This window comes from Pteropus alecto, unplaced genomic scaffold (assembly GCF_000325575.1).
Source record: "Pteropus alecto unplaced genomic scaffold, ASM32557v1 scaffold65, whole genome shotgun sequence".
In the NCBI taxonomy this organism is placed as follows: Eukaryota; Metazoa; Chordata; class Mammalia; order Chiroptera; family Pteropodidae; genus Pteropus; species Pteropus alecto.
The window spans coordinates 2173905-2193449 of record NW_006439191.1 but is presented as its reverse complement, the minus strand read 5'-3'; the positions used below and the strand labels follow the sequence as shown (position 1 = coordinate 2193449).

General features: G+C 40.2%; 1 non-coding gene across 1 annotated transcript; it reads right to left on the bottom strand.

Moving 5' to 3' along the window:
- Positions 1-341: 341 nt before the first annotated feature.
- On the bottom strand, positions 342-414 carry TRNAI-UAU. The gene has a single exon. It is a non-coding gene; the product is annotated as a tRNA-Ile (tRNA).
- Positions 415-19545: the final 19131 nt, after the last annotated feature.

Below are 19545 nucleotides of genomic sequence, written 5' to 3'. Positions count from 1 at the left end.
GTCATTTCTCACCCCAGGTCTCAGCAGAGACAAATAGAAAAAACAAGTGACTGTGATAGAGAAGAAATAGGGAGAGTTTAAATAAAATTTATTTTTTTGTATTTTATTTAAACTCAGTGGATTTTATTTTAGCTCATTTTCCCTAATTCTTCTCTACTCTTGGCATTTTTTTTTTCTATTTGCACTTAAAATTTACTTTATATATTTGTTTATTATTATTATTTATGCCTACAGCACCTGGTCTTCCTAGGTCCAAATCATCCAAGTGCTAACCAGACCCGACCCTGCTTAGCTTCTGAAATCAGACATGGGGCTTCTTCAGGGTGTCATGGCATGGACCGTGGCTCCACTGGGGCATGAACCCAGGACCTTCTGCATATAAAGCAGACGTGCTAACCGCTACACTATGGAACCACGTCCTACTTTATGTATTTGTATACATATAGTTGTATGCTTACTTTTATTTTCTCCATCTCCCTTACTAGGATATAAAATCCATAAAGGCAAGAACCAGATCTAAGCATTGTTCATAGTGGTATCTTTGTTGCCCAGAACTGTGCTAGATATTATCTATGAATGAATAAAAACGGGACCAAATTAATTATTGCTTATGTTAATGTTGCCATGCTCTCATTCCAATAATTGGTGTTGTTTCAAATTCAGCTGGTTAAATGAAAGATGATATTCTCAAGCATGTTTTAAAAAAGAGTTTCAGTTTTCATATATGTGATACTGCTATAAATAAATTTCCTTTTCATTGAATTTTCATCCAGAAATTTTAGGTAGCATTTATAAAGCTTTGGATTTCATCATAACACCCCCATAAACTGAATCTGAGTGCTTGTGTTCAATTTAAATGCAGTAAAAATGTGCATCATTAGGCACTATGAAAGATGCTAAAATCCCCTCACTCTCAAATTTACTTCTGTGACCTCTGTGACGCTGAAGTTCTGCCTGCCTTTGGAGCTTTAATGTCACATGCTTTGGGTCACTCCCCTAAGTTGTCTTGGCTCTCTCTTTCTTGTGCAATTGTAACCAGAAGTGCAGAGTAATTTGAATGCTTTTGACAGGGACAGCTTTGGATAATCTTTTATTAATGTAATTAGCTTGGCTTAATTAAGGGTCAAACCTGAGGGGCTTCTCCAGCCATTGCTAGTCTGTAGTCTGCAGTAAAGGCTTTTAGTTTTATGCAGGATAATTCCATTCTAGGACAGATAAATCCCAGAAGGACATCTTGACCTGATTTTGTGCCCAGTGCGCACAAACAGATAAACTCAACTTCAACTCCAAGGTCCTCGTGTTTTTGACTTGCTAATCTTTTCCAAGGCTGCATGGTGGACATTGCTTCTATCCTGTTTTTATTTTATTCTCTCTTCTTAACCCCCAGTTTTCTCTTTATCACTAAAATTGGAACTTTCTCTTCAAAAAGCTGTTGAAGAGATTGACCTCCTTTTCTTTAGCATAGAAATTCTTACAAAATAGTCTCTTATCATTTAGAAATGTGAACAGGCAGAGAGTTATGGGATCAGAAATAAAGAAGATATTCTTCATTGATCAGGGAAGATCATGGGGTGCTGAGAACATGAGTGTGGGCTAGGAGATAGGGCATTGGCAACAGGAGTTTGAGAGCAGTGAATTCACAGCGGGGCTTGGCCCTGAAGAGGGCGGTAGAAGTGCTGTGTTGGGTAAACAGTGATCATGTGATGTACTCATTCATATTGTTTTCTTTATCTTTATCACTCCTATGGGACAAATGCCTGTGACTGCAGGTCTTGTCCAGATTTCGTGGAGGACTTTCTTACTCTATGTGGAGGAAAAGCATGTGTGAACCTGATGCAATGCTCCTTCGTGCCTTTTCCCCTTCCAGTTCATTTTGTACCACGGCTTCCAAACCGATTTCCTAAAACGTGCCTTTCGTAGCGTCACTTTACCATTTAAGAATACGCAGTGGTCCCTTACTGTTTATTGCGTAAAGTGTAAACGTATCATCTCGCACTTTAACCAGGTCTAGCATTACTTCTCCACACGGACTCTTTGCTATTTCTCTTTTCTCCAGGCTCTTTCTCGGCTTCGTAGTTTTAAACATATTTCTGTGGAACACATATGCCTTTGATACCAACAATGAGACCAGTGCTAACAACCCCTCACTGTCTGAAAGGACATTAAAACTTCTTTTAATAGAGTCAAACACGCCGAGGAAAGCTATCAGTTTGATTTCTGTGTGTGTGCACATGTGCGTGTGCAGCCGCATCCTTTCCAGACGCCTTCATCTTGCTCCAGTCAAAACTTGCTGTCTAGGTTTGCTGCTCAGCTGTCCCACTGGAGTGTCTTTCAGTTCATTTCACTCCTGTTTTTTGCATCTTGTTTTTTTGATTTTATGTCTTCCTCTTACTTGAATTCTTCCCTTTCGTAGAGTGCATTTCCAGGAACTTCCTGAGAAGGCATTTTGAAGGTAAATCTTTTGAGATTGCATGAGTCTGCAACATCTGTCTACCTTTACATGTTGGTGGTTTGGCTAGGAGTGTGGTCCTAGCTGACTGCCATTTACCCTCGGAGTTATGTAGTCTTTTCGTCATCGTTTTTCTGTATTCCTCTTGAGGAGTTTGGTGGCATTCTGATTAGCAGTTCTTTATAAGGGACTTGTTTTCCTCTCTCTGGAAGCTTTTAAATCTGCTCTTTATAACTCAGGTGATTTGAATATGGCAATATGCCCTAGTGTGTGGCAGTTTTGGTCAGCCTTCCACCAAAATTCATTCTCTCTGTGGCATAGAGTTGAAGCTGATAGATGAGAAATGTCACTTTCCAGATCTTTGTGAAACTGGATATGGCCATATGACTAATTCTCACCAATGTAATGTTAGCAGAAGTGATGTATGTGCTATATTGAAGGCATGGCTTTTATGAAACAGGTGTGCTTCCTCTGTGATATTTCTTTTCCCTTCCATAGGCTGGATTCAGATGAAAGTGGTGAACTAGGGGATGGCAAAGCCGCCAAATGGAATGATCATGGACACCCGAGTCATCACCTGCAGGAGACCTCCGTACCTTCCTTGAACTTGTGTGAGAGTGAGTTATAAACGTCTACTATGTTTGAACCATTATAGATATGGTTCACAAACACGTGTGGATACTCAGTCCAAGGTTCTACTTGGGCGAGTCATTCAATGTGAAAAACAGAGCTGTTCTGTAATTTTCCTGAAAGTAACATCAAGCCTGAAGACTTTAAACTCTTCACTTAATCTATAGAATGTGTTGCTTATACAAGTTGGAAATGAACTGTGTTAATTAGATCCGTCACTAAGTAAATTGCTTAAGCTTTCCTGCCAGTTGGAAAACCTTCATACTCTTTGGTGTCGTTTTTCTCCTAGCTGACAGTTCAAATTAAAGAAGAAAAATGTTGGCTCTTGTGGATTTGAACACGAAACACAACTTGAGGCCTAAATGCTGTCTTTACACCAATGCCTTTTCTGTTAATTCACATTAGGCTATTTGAGGCAAAAGCTATGTTACGTACTTATGTCGTATACCCTATCGCCCGTCCAGATATCGTTTTTAAATTTTTTTTTTTTTTCTATCCCACTAGTATCAGAATTTCCTGTCAAGGACACACATCTGAGACAGAATCTGTTTGGAATGGCCTGGGAATCCGACTCTTAAATGGCATCTAAGGTGACTCTTATAACTTTAAAGTTGAAGCCAACAGGTTGTTCAGTAGTTTAGAGACTTAAAATTTTTGTTTAATTAAGTAAATGTTAATCCTATAACATATATGATTGAAATGTATTCACTTAAAAAAAGAGAATTAGGGCAATTAATGATGATTAGGCTTTGATGAGCAGAGTCTCCAGTGTAGCCTATGTAATATTCCGAGAATATTCTTCCAAAGTTGGGGCAGGACCATTTCATAACGTGTGAATGATTGTCTTGATGTTTTTGTGATATCCGCTCTCATGTTCAAAGTATATTCACTATGAATAGTTTTACTTAATCTCTATTTCCATTATTTTGCTGGCGTCGCTCCTCCTGTTACATATTACTGTCGCAAGCCATTCCAGAGTTAGTTGCAGAGACAAGCATCTTGTGCTCATGGAGTCCAGGAGCATGAGGAGAAGGCACAGTGGGCTTCTCTTTGGAAGCCTCGGCTGGAAAGACTCGGAAAAGGCTGGGGCTGAATCATGTGGAGGCTCCTTCTGTCACATCTGTGAGCTGGGAGGGCTAGGGGCCTGGGGTCTGCTGACACTACTGACCAGCACACTGGCCACTCCATGCGGCTGGGGCTTCCACAGCCAGGGGCTGGGCTCCGAGGGGGACTGTCTCCAAGGGGAGTGTCGCGCATCGAGCACTTTGAGAGAACCAGGCAGAGGCTGCATGGCCTTTCGTGATGCAGCCTCAGAAGTCACAGAGTGTCACTTCTGCACTAAAGCAGTTACAAGTCCACCGTACCCAAATTCTTTGAACCCCAGCTATTACAGGGTAAGGACATAGACCTTACCTTGTAATAGCTGGGGTTCAAAGAATTTGGGTACCATGTTTTCAGGGTACCACAATTAGTGAATTAAGAAGCACTTCTGATCATTTAATTTCTAAATTTTTTTCTTAGCCCTTTGTTTGATCTTTATAATTTATAAATAAGTGTGCTTCTCTGCCTTTCTGGTGAAGGCCAAAGTAGCCAAGCACTGAATCGATGTTCTTATTTACATACATGATTTTCACAGCCACTCTGACGTTGATTTCGCATCCTCATTTAACAAGAGAATGCCAGCACGTTGCGAGGTGGAGAGCTTGGCTAGTGTCACTTGGCTGGGGAGGCCCTCAACAGTATCTGATCGTGTGAGATCCTCTTGTGGGGGGGTGTACGTAATCTAAATATCATTGGTAAGAGCTGAAATAAATTCATCATCACGCTGTCAGATATCGGAGCCTTTTAAACATTGCTTTTGGCTAAACGTTGGCTGGATCATAAACCTTATCATCTTAAGAAAGCACTCAGGGGCTGTAAGTTTTCCTGGTTTCATTTCCTGTGGAAACAAGGAAATGTTCTTCATTGCACTCTGCTGCTGAATTTCGACTTGGGAGTAAAAGATGCCTTCCTCTGTGGGAAAGGGCAGGACACTTCCATTTGTTTTTCCCTGAGGGGTTGGCTCTTTGGTCTGATTTTTGCAATAAGCTGTCTGAGGGTCAGGGCATGTGAGGAGCACAAAAGGCAGCAAAGCCTTGGACAGGAAGAAGGAAGGCTGGTGTCAGGTGGAGACCATAGAGCGATTGCCTGCCCAGGAAGGGTCAGACCCAGGAGACATGGAGTTAAGTATCTTAAATTAGTTAAAGTCAGACTCAGCTTCTGTGAAAAATGTGGTTAAAATTTGGTTAGTGAAGCTGCAGTCCAAATTGGAGATAAAAAATTTAAGCTGGGGAAGTTGCAAAAGTCACCTTTTAGTTATCTTGTGCCTCCTCTTCTCCGAGGTTCTGCTTATTAGTTGATGGAGGGAGAGGCAAAACTGGGGGTGAGTGTTGACTCTGCTGAAGTTTTGCTTATAATTCACAGAAATGAGAACAGGAAAGGCCTAATAAGGAGTTTGGAAGTAAGGAAGAACAAGGAAAAAATTCAAACTCATTTTTAAATTTCTTCTTAGATTTCTCCGTTTCTCTGGAGAGAAGATATGGTACCAATTTCATCCTTAAGGATATGGGAGCATCACTTCTTGACATTAGGATTTTCCCAAACCTATGAGTTACATGTTTACTTACTTCCTACTTTCCATATCTTGCTTAAATTTATAGAATCAAATCATAGAAAATGATTACCTATTTTTTTCCATTCTGAACAATCTAAGTAAATATTATAAAGCTTCAATTCAGTCGACAGTGTTTATTCAACATTGTTTTTTGGCACACTGTTGTACCAAAGTTAAAGGTCAACAGATGTGTGGGAAAAGTACTGCATTCCTCTTTGCCCATGAGCAGAGACCTTAATTCGTTATCACACACCAAACCGACTTTGGATCTTTTCACCATGTGTTTTAGGTAGTCACTCACATTTAATCTGATACTTGAGGTGAAAACTAAGGTATTATTAAGTTCTAATAGTGAATAGAAAAAAAGAATTATCAATTTTGGACTAACTGTGGGATATGTCAGATTGACTTAAAGAAATGAAATATCTGGTAATAAAATATCCGATAGAGGCCAACTCTGAACTAGGTATGGCAGATGCTGTTGATGTCCCCAGTGTCTTCTTGGCTGCCTGAGTTCCTCAGCCCCACTTAGGATCTCACCTTAGGCGCCTGCATCTTCCCCTTTCTCTGCCTGAGGGTTTTTCCCCAGTGTTACTAAAGGTTGCTCCTCTGTAAGAGCTAACAGAAAGTTTGGGAGCTAACCCCCTGGGAGGTAGCCTTCGGCCAATGGGGATGGGAGTGGTGGACAGATGCCCCAGCCAGCCACCCTGGCCTCTGGCGGAAGGTCCTGATGTTTGTCTCACAAGGTTTCTCAGAAGCTCTACAGTAAGAGTCAGCCCCTCGTGTGTTTTATTGGCTCTTCTCCCTTCCTTGTCTCACTTTCCAACTTCCAGTCTTCCTGGGTTCACCTTCTAAATACTCTGTCTGCCTCTAAGTCCTTGGTCTGCTTTCAGAGGAGCCCAAGCTAAGAATCTTGGCCAAGGAACTTTCATAGGAACCATTTTATACGCAGATAATTTTATGATCATCATCACATTTATATTCATTAACAATTACTTGTGATGATGTTATTATACAATTTTTAGAGTTGGAAGGACCAGTGGTAGATTATATTATTGATCTGTTGCCACAGTATAACTTAGGCTAAATTGACTATTAAAGGATCTTTAAAAATAATTTAATTCAGTGATTCCCAATCTTGGTTAATCATAAGCATTTTCTACTTATAGATTTAAATTTTTTATTCTGATTCAGTAGGTTTGGGACAGAAAGCAGAAACTGTATTTTAAAAATTTTCCCAGATGGTTCTAATGATCTCACTGTTTCAAAACTATTTTACTTATTTTAAAGGTGAGAGGAGACTGGCCACTTGTAGACTTATCTATTCTTTAATTTATAAAGAAATACCATTGTGATATAGGCCAGAGTTTGAGTTATTTATAAAATCTTTTGTCTTAAAGAGCCAAAGATCAGGCTTAATTGTACACCTGAATAAGGGCAAAATCTGAATTAGTTCATCCAAATTAATAAAGTTTAATTGTATGTCATATATAAGCCATCTGGGTTCAAACCTAATCAAAAATTATAAATGCAGCACATTTTGAGGCCATTAGTAGGCCAGAAAGGCAAAGAGTAGTAGGGTTTTAATAAGAGAAAGTAAATCGGTTGCATAGATACGCCCAGAAAAATAGGATTTTTGTCTTTGCTATTAAGAGATTACAAGGAGAACTCGTCCTAGAGACTGGAAGATCAAGGTAAAGATGATTTGAAGACATCTGATGAAATTTTCCAGCATCACACCTGGCAGCTAAATGCTGTTCACGCAACTGGGTTGCTGTACATGTTTACACTGTAAACATGACTTGTTCAATTCAGTTTCACTTTTTACATTGTATACGCGGGGAAGTCATTTTAATAGATGCTACTGGTGTCACAATTCCCCTCAAGGTGGGGAGGGTGTAGGTAAAATATTGGCCCACATATAATGATCATACAAGGCAGAATATGATAATTATAATAAGAAAGGTACCCTCTAAACTGACTTGGGTTCCTTGTTGATCTGCTGCTCTGGGGAAGCTTCTGCTCTCTGTAGACCTCACATAATTGCTCAGCTTGGGTCTCAGAGTCCAGGATGTTCGCTGAGGGTGTCCCCCGGGACTCACAGCTGCCTGGGCAGCCCTAAATGGCGGCTTGTGCCCCAGCCTTCACTAGCTCACTACCACCCTTAGCTCCATGCAGTCTAGCATCTGACACTACCCTGTTTCTCAAACAGACTCCTCCAAAGTTCACTGAGGAGCCCATCATCCCGCGAGATCTTAACGCAGTTGATGAATCTCTTTTCTTGAAAATTTCTTTTCTTTTAGATTTCATAGTACTATGCTGTTCATTTTGTGTCTGTTGCATACTCACCCTGTGTTTCGGTGTTTTAACGAGAACAGCTTTTCACTTATCGTGCACATATTCTGTGCCAGGGACTTTTTATTAGTTATATAAATGTAACATAATTGTATATTATAAATAGAAATGATTTTATGTAAGACTTACAGCAGTCCATTGAAGTAGCTCATGTTATCTCCACCTTCCATTTGAGGAAATCGAGGTTTAGAGAGGTTATTTTTTTCCCTGTGGGCAGGCAAGTACGTATCGGAGCTATGACCCACGTTCGGTTCTACACTTGTACTTGTCACCACAGTGCGAGGGGTCTCAGGACCCCTTCTACTCTTAAAAATTATCAGTCCCAAGGAGTTTTTGTTTATACTAGTTATATCTATTGATATTTATCATAATAAATATTTTAAAAGACAATATAAGACTATGTCTTCACTCATTTAAAAAATAATCCCATTATGCCTTGACATGAATATTGTTATGAGAAATAACTTTTCCATAACAAAAACTGTAGTGAGAAAGGTGGCATCACTTCACATTCACAGCTCTTCTTAGTGTCTGGTTTAATTGAGGCTCGCCGGATTCTCATATCTGCCCTGCATTCGGTCTGTTGCTGTATGATGTCTTAGTTGAAATATATGAAGAAAATCCAGCCTCCCAGAAATGAAGTTGGGAAAGGGAGGAATATTGTAACATTTTCAGATTACTGTGGGTTTCCTCCTTTGATAGTATATAACATTCAACAGGTTAAGTTTTCTTAAAGGTTAGCGGCAATGTGGACTCTGAAACCAGGTCAGTGAACTTCTTGTGGTTTTTGCAGTAAAATCTGTTGGCCTATTTTGCATTTTGAATGGATCTTTTACCTGTGCATGAAGCTGGACCAAGGCTTCACTCAGACCACTGCCCTTTATAATATTTCATTGAAACTAAACAAATTATGAAACATGAAACTAAACATGAACTGACTTGAAAACAGCTACCAGGTTTCTAAAGCAAATTGACGAAAGCCGATAATAAAACTACTGATACTTCAGGGAGATCTCCAGTGTTTATGCCTATTGGGTCAGATGGTGATCTTGCAACTGCCTTGATAATGCTGTGAGGCTGACATATAGTATTAGATGCCAGTGAATCCACTTATTTGGCATTAAATGTAAATGGCTATTCATCTTTTGCCATTAATCACCTAATTAGTTGTATTACTGTTGATAGTTTTCAAATGCTCTAGGTCAAGGCTATTGAGTTCTCATTTTATTTTGGCAGCATCTTAAAAACGTTACATTGCCCATCTGTGGCTTCCTTCCACCGAGCCATTCAGCATAGCTGGTATTTTCCTGCTTTAGATTCTCTCACAAAATGGAGCCTCCTCTGTGCTCATTAATATTGTTAAAGGCAGTTGAAGATGCACGTTCTCCAACAATGGGCCAGATCATTTTGATCTTGTTATTTTTTTTATTTAAATGATTATATATATATATGCATAAGTAAGTATAAAGTATATCAGGGCTAAAGCCCACACATTAGTTGGTCTCCACTGAAGAGAGAAACATATGACAAGTTTTCGTATTAGAATCTTTTTCTTTCTCCAGTTGCCAAAGAAGTTAAGGATAAAAATAGTTTTCAATAAGACATTATATGTGTTGATTAAAATATAATCGTTGCTCATGAAGAAGTGAAAGCATGCTGCCGTTTCTACAGTCTGGTTGATTCCGATATGTCTTATTTTCACTCAGGAGGCAGGGGTCTGTCATCTTTATATATTTTCCAGAGTTCACAATGAAAAAAGGATACTGGTTGTCTAACCAACTTGCGGAACTGTCGTTTACTTTTTAAAAAATTACAAGTGCTTCAGTGTCCTCTCAAATATGTAGATGCTCAGGTAAAGCAACTTCCTCCCTTAACTGTGGGTCAAGCAAATATGTGCCAAACTGGCTACTTTTCCTGCTTTTTGTAAGGTAAAGTTCTGAGTGGGCTTACAAAGCCTCTCTTGTTGGCCTTTGTGGAATTAGCAAACTGTGTTCATAGCTGGAATTCACATTTTCAAACCACTTTATACACCTTTCAGGACCCTCGTTTTCTTCTGCGTGTGGTAAGGCCCGGTAGAATCCAGTGGACAGATTTATCTGAACAGAGAACACTGTCCTAGCCGGCCGGGGCTTCCCTTACACCTTGGCCCTTCATCATGTTTCCGTGAGCTCTTCGGCTGGTGGGGCTGCATGTGGTTCCCACCTCTATGACTTTGGTGGCTTTCCCCTCTCCGTCTTCTTTCATCTAACGGTCCTAAGGAAACTTTAAAGATGGGAAGGGATGTCGACTTGGGAGGTCCCTTCACCCCTTCTGTGCACAGCTAACTTCAGCTCTTCTTTTGAAGACCCCTCTGGGAGAGCTGCCATTGCCACCTCTCCCCTCTTCCGCGGGGCTGTGTTCTTAGGGCATCGGCGCCTCCATCATGGCACAGTTCTACACTGAGGAAAAACACATCTTAATTTTCTCTCTCTGTCTAGATCTCGAGGTAGACTTTTCCTTCATTTCTTTGTCTCCGGTGCCTGGTGCCATGTCTGGTCCAGTCAGCGATGTGATTCAGTGGTGCTAAACTGGTCCCACAGTACCACGGGAGGCCTTAGCCTTTCTGCCTTCAGAGAGGTCAGTGACCTGGAGAAGATGCGCCTGAGCTGGAGGGGAAGGAAAGAAGGAAGTCACCCAGTTTTCCAGTGAGCTGTGGGTAAAAGAGTAGCAGAACCTAAGAGAACACTATAGTCACTGATGTCAGATGCTTGCATAGCAAAGTCTGCGCGGAAAAGAAGTGCCGTCTGCTGGGATAGATGAGTCAGACTCCACACTTCAAGGTGAGAATGTCGTGGGGTGGGGGCAGTGGGGTTATGTGTTCTGATATTGTGTTCTTTCACCAAAATGTTCTATTTCAAAAATTATAAAAATTTTATTATAAAAAAATCGGATTGTTAACAATTAGAATGTAAAAAATCTCTCTTTGGGTTGCCGTGAGTTCTGGAGGGATTGGGTTGAGGGAGTAGATTTTTCCGTTGAGTCAAAGCAGAGCAGAAGCATTGCCCGTGTGCTTGAGTCCCTAAGCCCATTGAGAGGTCACTTCCGAGCTTTTGTAGCAACCAAGCGAAGAGCTTGGTGGCCACAATCACAACACTGTAATGAAACCTGGCATTTACTTTTCCTGCTTTTACAATAAATTGTCAGCTTTTTGAGGGTTATTAAGTAAACATAAATTTTTGAATATCGACTTCTTGGGAACTGATATAATACTTAGCACATAGAAAGTGCCCAGTAAATATTCGTAGATATTTTTCTTACAAATTTACCCTGAACAGCCATGTGGCAGTCCCTTCTCTCCAGTCCCTAACATAACGTTTTCTCTTTCCCGTCTCATCCCGCCATCTAAGTCCATCTTAAACCACTGGATTTGCATAAGAGCCAGTGCAAGACCTACACTTTTGGCATCTTTCTCCTGTTCTGACAGCCTCATGTGGGTTCTTTATTCTTAGAATTGGAGGAAATCTGTGGATGTTGCTATGATGAAGATGGAAAAAGTTTCAAAGAATATCTTGTCTATTTTATACATTGGCAGCGAAGAGAAACTCATTAAGACCAAATTCAATGTGACAGATTCCAAAGAAGACACTTTATATTTCTGTTCACTTCGGGCAGGGACAAACATAGGCCTGGTATCTCCTCCAGGCAAATTCCTTGATTCAGTTTTCTCTTTCATAAAAAAAGGGTATGTCTGTGGAAAAAGGTGAGGATTGGGGTCTTGAGCAGCACACTATGATGTCAGGATGTTAAAAATATATACCTCAGATAGTGATTTGACACTTGAACAGAGTCTGGTAAAAAGATGGAGAAAGTGGCTGGAATCAATTTGGCAAGTCTTCATTGTTCTGCAGGAAGAAAGTACTGTTCACATTACTTTGGGGAGAGTATTTTGAAACAAGCAGTTTGTTAGGAGTGTGAATGAAATTCACCGCTAAAAATTTACCATGCAAAAAAAAAAAATGTAAACAATAACAACAAAAACCCACCTCAGTTTTTATCCCTAAGCTGCGCAGGCACTCAGGTACAACTATTTTAAGAATACATTTACATACCGAATATCGTCTCGCAGATTCTCTTGTGAATTAAGCTCTGATTTCTCATTTTTAGATCTCATTTAAGCTGACTTAACACTAGTGGGTAAAAGTGCTGAACTAGCTTTGTAGTAATTCTCATTGTATGTAACCCAGGGCGGTACTTTACAGATTTTTATACTAACAAAACTGTTTCCACTGCGGGTCCACAAAAAAAGATTTTGAGACTGGTTTTTAGTGAAAAATAATTTATTTGCCAACTGTAGCAAACGCCAGTAAGGAAGGAGGTGGGGAGGTGAGACAGGGAAGGGGGAAGGCAGCCGATGTAAGGCACATTTCAGGCCACTTACTGTTACTGTCCACTGACATTTAATCCCAGAGAGAAATCTGGGAAACTATGTAGAATACACACCCAGAGAGCCCCATACAGGGAAGGGGAACGTCCGTATAGTCAGCTAGGACTTCCGTAACAAACAAAGCCTTATAGATTGGGTGGCTTAAACAACAGGAAATTATTTCTTACAGTTCTGGAGGTCGACAAGTCCAAGATCAAGGTGCAGGCCGATTCAATTCCCCAGGGAGAGTCTGCTTCTTGGCTGGCACAGGACAGCCTTCTCACTGTGTCCTCAGAGGGACAGAGAGCGAGTTGTGGGGTGGGAAGCAAACTCTCTGGTGTCTCTTCCTATCAGGGCACCAGTCTCATCATGGGGCCCCATCCTCATGGCTTTATCTAAACCTAGTTAACCTCCCAAAGGCCCCAACTGAAGAAAAGAAGGGGATGAAAAAGTAATGGCCTTGGATGAAGGTCGCAGTGAAGGAGAAGAATTAACAAGTGGATGTTAAAGAGAGTGTGAGCTGGAAGAAGATATTGCTGACGATGCATCACTGACGACAGGGAGGTCTCAGTTGTAACGACCGGAGTGGGCACAAGGTAGACAAGAGGTGTATGAAAGTGGAATCAAGGAACGGGTAAACCATAGTTTTTGATGAGTCATCCATATGGTTGCTGATGTTCCCAGGAATGATGAATGGTGTAGGGCTGAAGGGATCCAGGGAGGTGGGTAGGATATAAATAGAACCATACAGGAGAACACAAGAAGGTGGGTGCATAGCAAGATGGTATAGCTTCAAAGGGACTGTGGTTTTTAAAAGCTTCTGGAGAAATAAATGCTTTGGAAGCAGCAATGTGGATCCTAAAGAACAGGCTATTTTCCTATCCTCGAGATGTCTGCAGAGAACAGTTTCTGATTAGCACAGGGGCAGAGTGACATTCGAAGAAAAGGTGAGAGTGCAAACATGTCTGTCGGTCGTAGATCTGAAGTTATAGAATGCGTAGTGAGCGAGTGGGTGAGAGAGGGCGAGGCAGGGATTTGTTAGATGATGCTGCATCCTGCTGATACTGAATGTCTGGGAAACAAGTTTCAGGTACGGATGGACTCTTCTCCTCGGAGAGCTGCCGTGTGATGGAAGACACACCCATGGCACAGCTCAGCCACTGGATCCTGACATGACTGCAGAGAAAATCTGTGTAAAAGCCGTGCTGTGACACAATTGCATACGTGTTTGACATGTTTGAACTATCACTTGCGTGTATCATAGAATGTTTGAATAATTAAAATCTTAGGTTTTCGTACTTATTTAAGAAGTCTCATAGGATTTCCGGCCTCTCTCCTATGGGACCAGTTTTAGGTTGGGCTTGACTTGGAAATTTCTCTCTCTGCAAAGAAGAGTTGGGTAGAAACGTAGAGAATGAAAATTTCAGACTAGAAGACACATTTCTAGTAGCTGGTTATAGGCATCTCCCGCCCCCCATCCCCGCCACCACCCCAGATCACATCGTAGAGGACAAAACAACTCCTTAGGAGACAGTAGGAGAGAACCGTGATTCTGAATCTGAATTCAGAGTGGTGGCAGATGTAGAGCCTGGATTAGTGCTCTCATGCAAGAAATTGGCCATGGCACGTGCTCACGTGGGACAAGAGCAGCACGGGGTCAGAGAAACGTGGACAAGAGAAGTGTCAGAAGTACGGGGCCAGGAACTTCCACCGCTTCTTAGCGAGCGGATTTAATATTAAAATTTAATTGTTCATAGTTTTTTCTGTGTGTAATTACGCTGGTGCACATAGTGACCTTTTAAATTTTGATTTCATAATGTTTGGTTTAGTTATCCTCAACCATTTTTGTTTTTACCCCCTAAAGTCCTATGAAGAAGAAGATTTCCTGATACTGTTAAATATAGATATCTGGACTGATTTGAATTTAGATGACAATTGCAGTTAGATTTCTGGAACTTGCAGTGGGCAAACCGGAAGCCAGAATAAGCCATGCCATTTTTAGAACGGTGTTTTAATAAGGCTTTTTCCTGTCTATGTTGGCTGCATTTTACATATGCCATCACCAGGCTGTGAGTATGAAGAGTTATTGCCATGACAACCAGGACTGACTGACTTGCCTTTCAGAATTGGTAACAATTCAGCATGTTTGTAGATGATACCTGTGGTTCTCAGTGACTTTCTGGAAGGTTATACAGTTTTGGCAAATGGTTCCCAGTGGTGTGCCAAGACCACTGGATGAGAAGAAAAGTGAGTTAAGTTGTAGCCATGCCTCCCCATGAACCAGATGTGGTACCTCAAGCAGGTGTAGTGGGGTCTGAGTTTCTCCCTCCATTTAACAGGAAGCTGTAGGCTAGATTATATAGTCTTTAAGATCGTTTGCAGTTCTAAATTTCTCTAATTCTATAGATTTATATATTGTGAGCATGTGGAGCCAGATAATCAATCTATTCAGTACTCCATAACGTGTCATCAGTTTTGAACATTTTGTGAATTCCCCTTTTGCATTACCTTCAGAGCTGACAGCTTACCCTCCAGATCTTGATTAAAAAAGAACAACTCAAAACTCTTGGGGGTGAAAGTAATTCATGAAAAAAGATGATTCTAAACATGTTTTGAGCAATTACAGCTTTATTGGGCTGCAAGTATAATTTTTCAAGGTAATGGACTTGAAATGGTTCAACTTATTTGATACACATGTGTACACAGAATTTTTTTAAACATCAAAGCACATACTTCAACCAGCAGTTGATTATTTTGATTATTGTTCACAATAGAAATATGAACTAACTCTGCTTTGTGAATTTGTTCTTTGTTCTTCTTGGCTGTGTTTAGTGGCTGGCAATCCATTTTAGCTATCATTTATATAATAGCTATCTAACTCTAGATTTTTGTGTAATATAAAGCAATGTTTCATAATGAATAGTTTTGTCTGTTCGTGTTCAAGTGCCTTATCTCTTTCATCATTTGAAATGCTAGCGATGATAGTGTGGTTTCAGTCATCAAATGTCCTCTTTATTCTGAAAAATAGATTGACCCACACCTTTCCATAACACTTAGTCATTGTCCTTTTCACAGTCCCTCCTCCCCCAGCTTCTAATTCGGCCTTTTGGGTAGTTGGAACGAGCCTTTCCTTGGCGTGAGTACCGGCCTGTTGGTTGCTTGATATGGAGACCCGAATATGGACTTACTTCTTTGGATATTTCCGTAATCTAATACTTTTTATCAGGTCTTCCAGTATTTCCTTTTTCATTCTCTTAAATATTCTTCATCTGAATTGATGTGCTTACCTTTATTCATTCTCGCTTTATTCATAAGCTCATGCCTTCCTAACCCTGGCAGGCTGCCTGGGCTAGAGACCCCAGCACTTACCTGCCCCACACTGCACCCCACCCTGCACTAAACGGCCTCCAGCTTGGTTTAACGCTTTGCAGTTGCCATCTTGACACTTTAATAAGCTCTGCTCAAGGAACTCTGCCTGTTCTTTTTGCATTGGACCCCACAAGTCAGATAGCTGTTCCTGACTGTAGCTATTTTTTTCCCTTTCTAGTTGGGTAAGTGGTTTTTGTTTTAGTTCATCTCTAATTCTTTTTTATTCCTCAATATATATATATTTTTTCACGTATTGCCTTCCTGCGGTACCTTGTTTTGACCGCTGTTTTACTATAACTGTCTTTAGCTCCGTTTATTTCTCACATCCTTCAGGAACATTTAGCATTATAGAAGAATAGTATGTGGTCAACTTTTGACTGGCCACAGCTTTTGACTAGGGGAGAAGGGAAGGAGAGAATCAATGAAGATTACAGTTCGTGGAGGGAGTAATCCTTTTGGAGAACGCTGTATGGTTTCTCGCCTTCAGGAGATTTACCTTTTTATTCGTGTTTGCTCAGGTTAATTGGTTTGCACTCCTGAATACACAATAATTGGTAGTTGGGGGAGCTTGCTGAGTGGCATAGGCTGGCTAACTTGAGGTTAAATATCTCTGCTTATAAAGGAGATTGATTGTTCTCCTATTTTCTGATCTTAGACATATGAAAGATGAATTATTTTTTGGTTTTCATGGTTTTACTTGAAGGGGTTAGTGGGATGTAAAGACTCTTTTAATATTATATATAATATAATATTCAGACACCTCTTTTTTTCAACAAATCAAATGGCCTATTTTTATCTTTTTACCTGATGGCAGTCTGACTCATTTTACTCTTGAATACTGTCTGCCCAGAAGCATTTAAATAGTAATGATGTCTGATGTGCCCCCAAGTTGACCCAGCTACCCAGATTTTTTTAAAACACATTTTTATATCATGCATTAGGTGTCATTTGCTGTTCCAAGCACCTTAAAACTACAAACTCATTTAATCCTGTGAAGTAGGTACTATTAATTATCCCCATCATGTAGTTAAAGAAACTGAGGCACAAATAAGTCACATAATTTTACCAAAGGCACAGCCGCTAAGTGCCAACTTGTGAATTTGAACCCAGACCTTCTAACTCAAGTCTGTGTGTCATGCTGCTGTTCTAACAATGTGATCTGTTTAGTTTTATCCATTCAGACTCTTAGAGAGTTAGAACCTAGATGATGGTGGAACAAAGCCTTATCACAGTAAAAGACTTCCTAAAGTTCTGTTTACTTTTCTTCTGTTGGCAGCACATAAAAACAAATAAGTTACACACACACACACACACACACACACACACACACACACACACACAGAGGCAAACCTAGATATTAAAACCGCATGTGACTGTAATGGAAATATCTGTTCTATTTCCTGGATCTTAATGCAAATGAATACTTGACTCTATATTCCCGGGAACTAACATTCAAGAGATGCTTCACTAACTGTCACAGTCCCTTTTAAAAACTTGTGATCACAGCTGGTGACACTGCTGACATCTTTAATCTATTGCCATACTTTTTCCTTTGGTTAGACATTACAGACTGTGGCGTTCGATGGCCAATCAGTGAGCTGGATCAGAATCAATAGATCTCAGTAAGCACTCCATTAGGCCTGGGAGCCTTCCCATTTCTCAGTCCTGTCTGAGCTTTGTACATTTTGACATGAAAAAAGAGAGTTTGGGCGTTATTTTCTCCACTCGAAGCTTCTGGACAAATGAATCCCCTATTATGGTGGAGATCTAGTCAATAAAGCTGCCAGAATTCTAGAAATATTGACACCAGAGTCCAGTTAGTGTACTTAAACTCTGTAGTAAGTTCTGGGTGTGAAATTTAAGAGAGGGAAATTATATTTATAAGAAAGTGCCTTAAAGTTTAAAAATAAGTTAAAAATGTTAGATGATAGAAAAAGATTTTTGACTTGAAGTTGGCATGGCCAAGTTCTTGGCTTGGTTCTGCCACCAGGAACACTGGACAGTAAATGACATCTCTGCAAAATCAAAGGGTTTAACCTAATAATTATGAGTATCCAGAACAGCCCCCAGTGCTAAATTTTTAGACTTTAAAGAATTTTATTCTGAAAAGTCCATTTCAGTCCTAGGTGGATAGGCACCTATGGAATTCACGGGATCCAAAATGGTATGAGAAATGTCATAAGGCTATTGTTATTATGACCAGGGCCCTTCTTTTTCTGGCGCTTAAGAACCTTCTTCTTACTTGCCCTTTCTCAGCTCCTGTCCCACTCCCTGCCAATAGCAAATCAGAAACTTGTGATGCTTTTCTCCTCTTCTAGAACTTGAGAATTTTTTTCTCTGATCTCTCTCTCTTCAGGAAAAGGGCAAATAGGGCTAGCGTGGGTAGCTCTGCCTTCCACGTACATTAATTTCTCTCTTAGGATCCTAGAAAGTATGCCCACCCAAAATACCACTTGCGTATGTAAGTTAAGATAAGGCCAGCAGCACTCACAGATGAGTGTCTAGCCTTTGGTGGCTTTACACAGACTGGGTATTCTTGATCAGCTGGTGGCTTTCCTTCCAGCAGTGCTTCTGAGCCCCAGCTCCCTTTGATGATGTGGTTCCTCCACCTTCTCTACGTACTTTTCAGGGTCTCCACATTTAACTGCAACAAGACAATTGAAAGAGCATAAAGTGTCGTTAGTGAAGGCTTTTTATGGGCCAGACCTGTGAACAGTGTACACGGCCTTTGTTTTCATTCCTCAGGTGTATGGGAAGAGGAAACTGGTTTGATGAACAGCTGGTCCAGCAGTTCTAAAATTTTAGAGTACATCAGAATTCCCTGGAAGAGCTGCTCAAACCCAGATTGCTGGACCCCAACCCCAGATTTCTGATTCAATAGGTCTGAGGTGGGACCTAAAAAATACAAGAATGTGTATTTTTTAAAGTATGGTCGGCATGTAATATTGGTTATATTAGTTTCAGATGTACAATATAGTGATTCGAAATTTTTGTACCTTGTGATCAACCCACTAAGTCTAGTAATCATCAGTCATGTGCAAACTTATGCAGTATTACTGACTGTATTCTTCTTTACCTTTTTCACCCATTTCCTCTACTCCCTCCTTTCTGGCAACCTTCCTTTTGGTCTCTATGAGTCTATTTTTTTTTTTTGATTGTTCATTTGTTCAGTTTTTTAGTTTCCACATTCAAGTGAAGTCATGTGGTATTTGTTTTTCTCTGACTTATTTCTCTGACTTAGCATAATATTGGACTTTTAAGTTTTAATCTTTTATTTTAAGTTTAGGTGTGGATGCATTTTCTAAAAACAACAAAATTACCCAAACAGAACAAATTGAATTTCAAGGCTAGAGAGTTTTTCTAATAATAATTTATGGTCCAGGTATAATGTGATGAAGTAATGTGTGTATTGTGCATGTAGGTACCAACCTGAGACTATGTTTGCCAAGTGTTGTATCAAAAACGGGGAAAAATATTTCTAGTCTTAGAAATGCTCTTAGAATACATTAATTATTATTTCTAAGGAATATTGCATTGTATACACCCACATATTTTTCGGCAAAATGGCTTAATTTGCAGAGATTCCATCTCACATAAGAATCTGTTTCCTATGTATTTTCTTCTGAAATTTTCTAAGAATAGCCTCTCCCTTCTAAGAAAATCACTATGCCTTTATTATTATGGCCT